Below are 9208 nucleotides of genomic sequence, written 5' to 3' on the forward strand. Positions count from 1 at the left end.
CTAGCGTTTTGTGAGGGGAATGCTTTGCCTACTTCCGTGACTATGGCCTTCCGGAACTGCTGCATTTTGGTTGACCTCTCCGCCTCGGGAATAAGAGACATAAAGTTCTCCTTGTAGCGTGGGTCTAACAGTGTTACCAACCAGTAATGATTGTCGGCCAAGATGTTCTTAACGCGAGGGTCACGAGACAGGCAGCTTACCATAAAGTCAGCCATGTGCGCCAGACTCTTAACAGCCAGGACTTCAGTAGCCTGACCAACACGTTGACTGAACATGCTGTCCTCCTCCTCCTCCTCCTCCTCCTCCTCCTCATCTACCCTGTCCTCTGGCCAGCCACGCTGAACCGAGGATATGACTGGTGTGCATGTCATATCCTCAATTTGGCCGGAGATTTGCTCCATGTCTTCATCCTCCTCCTCGTCATAGTCCTCCACTGCACGTTGTGATGAGACGAGGCTGGGCTGTGTGTTATCACCCACACCCACTACTGTTTCTTGCTGCAACTCATCGCGCTCCGCCTGCAATGCATCATGTTTGGTTTTGAGCAGAGACCGTTTTAGAAGGCAGAGTAGCGGTATGGTGACGCTAATAATGGCGTCATCTTATACCTTTATGATGTTATTGTTTATTCTAAAGCAAACAAGATTTTAGGGTGTATAAAAAGGGAGATTAGATCCGGTGATCCCAACGTATTGTTAACCCTCTATAAATCACTTGTAAGGCCACATCTGGAATATGGGGTAAAGTCCTGAGCAGGTTGATAACCATTGGTTTGAGCATGGTAGGGTGTAGTGCGCATCTTCCTGCATCCGCCATAACCTTCCCTTAGGATATACTGTGCCCTTATCAGATTGGTTGTACAAGGTTGCTTCTCTTATTGGATGGATTTCAAGCTGCATGGATAATGTTCATTTAAATGATGTGGATAGAAAGACTGAAGATATCTACATGTAGTCTGAAATCCATCATGAATCAATACTATTTTACACAGTCATAAGCAGCCCATGGGCATTCACCTGCATTCAAACCAATAACAGCTCATAGACCAGACAATCCATCTACCACTGGACCAAAGACAGGAAGTTAAATCCACTGCCTGCGGTAACCAACTTAATCCTATAGGCTACTCACACAACAAACCCAACAGAAAGGAAAAAAACATGGCTTCGATTATCCATCCAATGAAAACGCATAACCATTGTGAGCCATTGGACAATGCAATTGGACACTTGGTGACATGGTGCACGGCCCAATGAATCAAGTCTTTACTTCATATTCACGGTTTAAGCCCTTGGGTTCTAATGTGCCCAGAGTACATATCCAGAAAGATTCTCTTTCTTTGAGCTAAACACAAGTCAACAATACATTGTAAGCAGATTCTATTACCAGTCCCACACCATTTTGTGACGCATAATCACACAGTGATCCAATTAACATTCCAAGTCATCGAACATGTCCAAGCCATACGCAGAGGAGGCAATAGAATTAGGAAGCTCAAAGAAAGGGAATCTTTCTGGATATATACTCTGGGCACATTGGAACCCAAAGGCTTAAACCATGAATATGAAGTACAGACTTGATTCATTGGGCCATGCATGGACATAATGGACATAATTCTAATAGGCAGGACAGGTAATAAGGAGCACAAGTTATATGCTAAAATGTGTTGTGTGACAAGACAGACACAGGAAAGGACATGATAACAGGTGTAGGGACCAACAAGGTGAGACAAGGGGTATCAGGATAGGGTCAAGTAGGTATGAATGTAGTAATGGGGCAGGCATAGAGAATTGTATGTGAATGTGAATTACAATAAATCACTAAGGAAAGGAATATGTGAGTGTGTGCCTAATGTAAACTAATATTGTACTGGCAAAATTATAGATGGAAAGGGAGAAGGGGAGGGGGGGAGAGAGGAGGCTGTAATTGACTACAAGGGTATGAGTTATGAGTGATCATAGGGATAGTGTTACATAAGTGGAAATACCTATGGAGGACCGGATGTGTAAGCGCATACCTTATACAAACCTATAGAGTGCTGATGGGTGAGAGTGTGATGTTAGATATAAGACATCCTATAGTGAATAGTGAGCCGTAATCAAGTGCAACAGGGATATTTCACGTGACTATGGGAACCTGGAAGGTAAAGAAAGGGGAGAAAAAACTGTTAGACAAGGTAATCAGACATAATGTAACCAGTTGATCAGACATGATCACCTGGTTTGAGACCCCCTGCCTTACACTATATAGATATCATGTTCATTCCCCATCTATCTTGCTCAGGAGAGCATCTCCCTCCCCCGGCACCAAGAGCAGCTCATACTGAATTGTTACATTGACTAGTAACACTGCACACAGAAATGCACCTTAATATTCCACTGTTAACCCTTTCCTCCCAGCAGTAACACACAACTCCTCACCTTGATATCATGGTGATTTATGGTCAGAATGACTTCAATGCGATCAGTGATTTCTATTCTAGCTCTGCTCACATAGATTTTATATCCACACTCAACTATAGGCCGTTCTTCATATTTTGGGGGCTTTTAGTCAGATATACTAGTTTGTGCCTGTATAGTATTGGTGTAGATGGGAGTGTAGGGCATGGGTTACATGGCACTGTGGTGGAATACTGATGGGAGGTATTGGTGCTGTGTTTGATGCTTCTACTGGGTATTTTCCTACAAATACTGGAACAGCTCACTGCTTAGAATGATCCTTCCCAGCTCTATAATATATTATATATACCCCACAATGCAGGCTCACACACACATTTGTCTCAAGTGTGTTGTAGGGACACAGATACAGTCTTGGTCATGTGACTAAAGGCTACTTTACACACTGCGATATCGGTCCCGATATCGCTAGTGTGGGTACCCGCCCCCATCTGTTGCGCGACACGGGCAAATCGCTGCCCATGCCGCACAACACCGACCAGACCCGTCACACATACTTACCTGCCCGGCGACGTCGCTGTGTCCGGCGAACCGCCTCCTTTCTAAGGGGGCGGTCCGTGCGGCGTCACAGCGACGTCACTGAGCGACCGCCCAATAGCAGCGGAGGGGCGGAGATGAGTGGCCGGAACATCCCGCCCACCTCCTTCCTTCCTCATAGCGGCTGGGAGGCAGGTAAGGAGAGGTTCCTCGTTTCTGCGGTGTCACACGGAGCGATGTGTGCTACCGCAGGAGCGACGAACTACATCGTTACTGCTGCAGTAACGATAATCGAGAATGGAGACCCATGTCACCGATGAGCGATTTTGCACGTTTTTGCAACGATGCAAAATCGCTCATCGGTATCACACGCAGCAACATCGCTAATGCGGCCGGATGTGCGTCACAAATTCCGTGACCCCAACGACTCCGCATTAGCGATGTCGCAGCGTGTAAAGCCCCCTTTAGTGGGAGTGGTGTACAGGGTCTTAGCAGTAAAGAGTATTCCATATTTCTGCCAGATACCCACAGAGATATTGAAATCTGAAAAAAGAGACTTCTGCTCATTGAAGGTAAGAACTGCTCACATAGCGTTCAACTCCACAGCAAACGAGTGCTCTAGCACTGGCATCTCAGCAGGGATATTCCCCTACTACACATGTGTGTCTAGGTCACTGTGACAGTTTACAGGACATAACTCAGGGCACCTAGACAGAAGGCAGAGGGACTACTTTCTATTTCTGGTGTAGAGCTTAGTACAATATATATATATTTATACTATTACATGGGACACATGTACCTTGTATTACCATTATTCGCTGTATATGAACCCCTTTTCTCCGGGCATTATTTGTCTATAGCATTTTTCACGAACCTGAGGCAACTGAGAACCCTTCAGTGAAGGAATTCCACTAACCCTCACAATACCTACCAGGGGCCTCCCTGCAGTAACTCAGGTAGTTGTACCCATTCTCTTTCCGCATTCTATGTGTTCTTCTTCTTTCTTCTTTTTTTTCTTTTTTCTTCTTTTTATTTCTATCATGTAGTTCAGGGGTTTATAGATATATGTCCTGCATCTCATATTTCCTTTAGTGGTGCTTCTTACCCATTCTCATATCATTTACCCTAGTATTTCATGATCCTGAGGCGACTGAGAACCCTTTAATAAAGGAATCCTTTTTCACCTGAATTGTCAAGTGATACTTACCAGTGACTATCACGTAATGTTACAGGTAGTTCCATTTTCTTCCTCTTCTTTCTCTCCTTTCTTCTTTGTCACACGGTCCATTGTGTTATAGCCCACGTGTCATGATAACACTTGTACCATCTTTTCATTTAGATTCCACCTACAATTATTTACCGATTCCAGTTCTGGAATAGGCTTTCATCATCTACTCACTAGAATTCTCAAGTTCATAAGGTACTGAGACATATACATGTTCACACCATTATAAAGAACAAAGTATAAACATTGAGGTTTTTCTCACACCCATGTTCCTGTGTTCTTTGATATGATATGTGTTCATTTCCTTCACTATATAGGATTGCAAGTTTTCCATTTGTACCTTAATGGCAATGACGCTATACAATTGAACACATATCATCCTGTTATCCATATAGGTGTGTATTTACCTGCTTGACTATTTTTGGTTGTTTGATCCAGAATGTTTCTCCAGATAGGTCATGTGGAAATTTTCTTTCCTCAGTACAAATGTTTTCACTATGGCTTTGGAAAATTTTTTTTGTATGTGCATCATGGTCATTTGACCCATTGTACTCTCAAGTAGCAATATATTGTACTGTTATGTTGTACTATGTACTAATTACGTGTTTATATGGTTTTGTAACCCTTTATGATCTTAGATAACTTTATCCTTGATAAAGACCTAAAAACAAGCTCGAAACGTTGGATGAATTATCCTTTTGCACAAATAAAGAATTTTCAGCATTCTAAGAGTTCTTTTCTTACGTTATTGATCACTATAGTGTGCCAGAGCTATTTCTATTGAATTGACTCTTATTTTTTCTGAGCACCTGCTATATACACAGTGAGCCAGACATATTCAATTTTCATTCAGAAGGCAGAGGGAAGCCTTAGCAGCTGAGCCTATATCTTGGCTTGTGAGCATTAGAACAGGCCGGCGATTACAGGGTAACATGAAAAATGTCCAGCTTGCATTATGACTAGAACATGACAATATCCTTTTAAGTACTAACCTATGATGCGTTCCTAAGCAGTTGATGTTATATGTTCTACATTTCATTTTCTGCATACTTTCCAAGTAGTAGAATTTGCTTTGATATAGGCAACTGGATTTTCACAATGAAAAGGCAAAGGATAACGCCCGAAAAAGACGCCATACATTATGTCAGTGCCATCACTGACAAACCTGGATTGACCATGAAATACATCAATCCCCTTAAAGGTGAGTTAAAACAAGTTTTAACTAAATTGCCTTAATATTGTCATGCATTAGAATGACTGTCTTAGGTAATGATAAATATTTTCTACAGGAAGAGGAGTGTTTGCTGAAACTGAAATCGAAAAAGGGAGTTTTGTTGCAGAATATCGAGGTGAGCTCACGTATGCACTTACGATGGTAGACAACTACTCGAGATTTATGGTTGTGGTACAAGTCAAAGATCTAATGGCCCATACTGCAGCGAAGGTCTTCCAAGCACACTTATGCAGACCTCATGGCTACTCAGAGAGAGTCCTCACAGATCAAGGCACTGCCTTTGAAGCGGAAATCTTCAAGGACTTCTGCAGCTTTTACCGATGCAGGAAGATGCGTACTACACCCTACCATGCTCAAACCAATGGTTATCAACCTGCTCAGGACTTTACCCCATATTCCAGATGTGGCCTTACAAGTGATTTATAGAGGGGTAACAATACGTTGGGATCATCGGATCTAATCTCCCTTTTTATACACCCTAAAATCTTGTTTGCGTTAGAATAAACAATAACATCATAAAGGTATAGCAGTACCGTTTCAAAGTTTCGGTGTCCCAAGCAGCATTCCATCAGCCTCTGGAAGGTTCCTGGCAAATTGCACAGCTCGAAGGGCATGCTTTTGAACTCGCAGAGACCCATCGGGGTGGCAAAGGCGGTCTTCTCCCGGTCTGCCTCAGCAACGGACTCTTGCCAATAGTGACTAGTGAGATCAAGGGTAGAAAAATAATTTGCAGTTGTCAATGCAGCTAGCTATTCCTCAATACAGGGGAGTGGTGCTGTCCTTCTTCTTTAACAGGACCAACGGAGCTGCCCAGAGGCTACAACTGTCACGGATAACCCCAGCCTCCTTCATGTTGCTCAACATGTCCTTGGTACACTGGTAATGTGCAGGTAGATTTGGCTTATATCTCTCTTTGATGGGTGGGTGTGCACTTGTGGGGATGTAGTGTTTGACCCCTTTTATTTTTCAAAAGTCTAGCGGATGTTTGCTGAAGACTTGCTCGTATTCTTGCACTAGCCTGTAGACCCCCTTCTTGTGATGTGAAGGTGTGGAGTCAGTGCCTACGTGTAATTCCTTACACCACTCCTCTGGCTGACTTGGTGAGCTGTCACTGAATGGGTGGGCTGAAGCAATGGTGGATGCTGCTGTTTGGATAGCATGTGTATCTACTGAGAACAGCTTATCAATGGTGGCAAATCGGAGCAGCTTAATCTTTTGCTCTCCGCAGTTCAACACTCTCATGGGCACTCTTCCCTTCCATATTAATGAATAAAACTATGATGTAAATAGCATATAGATACCCCACAAATGCAGATAAAAGTAGGTTATGGGAAAAGGGGGAAGAGAGAAACAGGAAAATAGTTGAATAAAGTATACCTTCCAGGTGGGAGAGGAAATGGCAGCACAGCCAGTGGAGGTGAAGCAAGGGGAGCCTGCAACTAAAGAGTTGAGAGCGTTATCACATGGTGACTGAGCCTGATTGTAACGGGAGCATAGAGGTGCCGATCCTGTCTTACCTGCGTTGGTGTAGAAGTGGGTGTCCTGTGGTGGAGTCAGCTATGTGCAGTGGTGGCCGTGGGTTCTTTTATGTGCGACCGTAGTAATAGCTGTGCCCACTTCCTGTATGGGAGTGGAATGCAGTGAGGCTAATGGAACGCACGCCTGCGCATTTGTGTTTAACGTCGCGCATGTGCAGAACGGAGAAAAGGCTGCGCTCACTTCCTAATGAAAGGGAGTGAGACGCAGCTGGGAAGGGAAGGGAAAAGATTAGGGTTTGGGGATGATGAAAGGGCTTTCTACGGGCAAGGATGGCAAAGGGTGGCAGTGACGGAAAGTCAGGCAGATGGTCCTGTCCTGTCCTGTCCGTCCGTCTTTTTGTATCATGAATTGGAAAGACTGCAAGGGGGAGGGGAGGTGCTTGTGCCCAAAAGGAGGAGTTATTCAGATTCATTGCAGTGGGCGGCGGCTGCAAAAAGCACCATTCTCCTTGTTTTTGCTCTGCAAATTCTACTACTTGGAAAGTATGCAGAAAATGAAATGTAGAACATATAACATCAACTGCTTAGGAACGCATCATAGGTTAGTACTTAAAAGGATATTGTCATGTTCTAGTCATAATGCAAGCTGGACATTTTTCATGTTACCCTGTAATCGCCGGCCTGTTCTAATGCTCACAAGCCAAGATATAGGCTCAGCTGCTAAGGCTTCCCTCTGCCTTCTGAATGAAAATTGAATATGTCTGGCTCACTGTGTATATAGCAGGTGGTCAGAAAAAATAAGAGTCAATTCAATAGAAATAGCTCTGGCACACTATAGTGATCAATAACGTAAGAAAAGAACTCTTAGAATGCTGAAAATTCTTTATTTGTGCAAAAGGATAATTCATCCAACGTTTCGAGCTTGTTTTTAGGTCTTTATCAAGGATAAAGTTATCTAAGATCATAAAGGGTTACAAAACCATATAAACACGTAATTAGTACATAGTACAACATAACAGTACAATATATTGCTACTTGAGAGTACAATGGGTCAAATGACCATGATGCACATACAAAAAAATTTTCCAAAGCCATAGTGAAAACATTTGTACTGAGGAAAGAAAATTTCCACATGACCTATCTGGAGAAACATTCTGGATCAAACAGCCAAAAATAGTCAAGCAGGTAAATACACACCTATATGGATAACAGGATGATATGTGTTCAATTGTATAGCGTCATTGCCATTAAGGTACAAATGGAAAACTTGCAATCCTATATAGTGAAGGAAATGAACACATATCATATCAAAGAACACAGGAACATGGGTGTGAGAAAAACCTCAATGTTTATACTTTGTTCTTTATAATGGTGTGAACATGTATATGTCTCAGTACCTTATGAACTTGAGAATTCTAGTGAGTAGATGATGAAAGCCTATTCCAGAACTGGAATCGGTAAATAATTGTAGGTGGAATCTAAATGAAAAGATGGTACAAGTGTTATCATGACACGTGGGCTATAACACAATGGACCGTGTGACAAAGAAGAAAGGAGAGAAAGAAGAGGAAGAAAATGGAACTACCTGTAACATTACGTGATAGTCACTGGTAAGTATCACTTGACAATTCAGGTGAAAAAGGATTCCTTTATTAAAGGGTTCTCAGTCGCCTCAGGATCATGAAATACTAGGGTAAATGATATGAGAATGGGTAAGAAGCACCACTAAAGGAAATATGAGATGCAGGACATATATCTATAAACCCCTGAACTACATGATAGAAATAAAAAGAAGAAAAAAGAAAAAAAAGAAGAAAGAAGAAGAACACATAGAATGCGGAAAGAGAATGGGTACAACTACCTGAGTTACTGCAGGGAGGCCCCTGGTAGGTATTGTGAGGGTTAGTGGAATTCCTTCACTGAAGGGTTCTCAGTTGCCTCAGGTTCGTGAAAAATGCTATAGACAAATAATGCCCGGAGAAAAGGGGTTCATATACAGCGAATAATGGTAATACAAGGTACATGTGTCCCATGTAATAGTATAAATATATATATATTGTACTAAGCTCTACACCAGAAATAGAAAGTAGTCCCTCTGCCTTCTGTCTAGGTGCCCTGAGTTATGTCCTGTAAACTGTCACAGTGACCTAGACACACATGTGTAGTAGGGGAATATCCCTGCTGAGATGCCAGTGCTAGAGCACTCGTTTGCTGTGGAGCTGAACGCTATGTGAGTAGTTCTTACCTTCAATGAGCAGAAGTCTCTTTTTTCAGATTTCAATATCTCTGTGGGTATCTGGCAGAAATATGGAATACTCTTTACTGCTAAGACCCTGTA

Source organism: Anomaloglossus baeobatrachus, unplaced genomic scaffold (assembly GCF_048569485.1).
Source record: "Anomaloglossus baeobatrachus isolate aAnoBae1 unplaced genomic scaffold, aAnoBae1.hap1 Scaffold_2465, whole genome shotgun sequence".
Lineage (NCBI taxonomy): Eukaryota > Metazoa > Chordata > Amphibia > Anura > Aromobatidae > Anomaloglossus > Anomaloglossus baeobatrachus.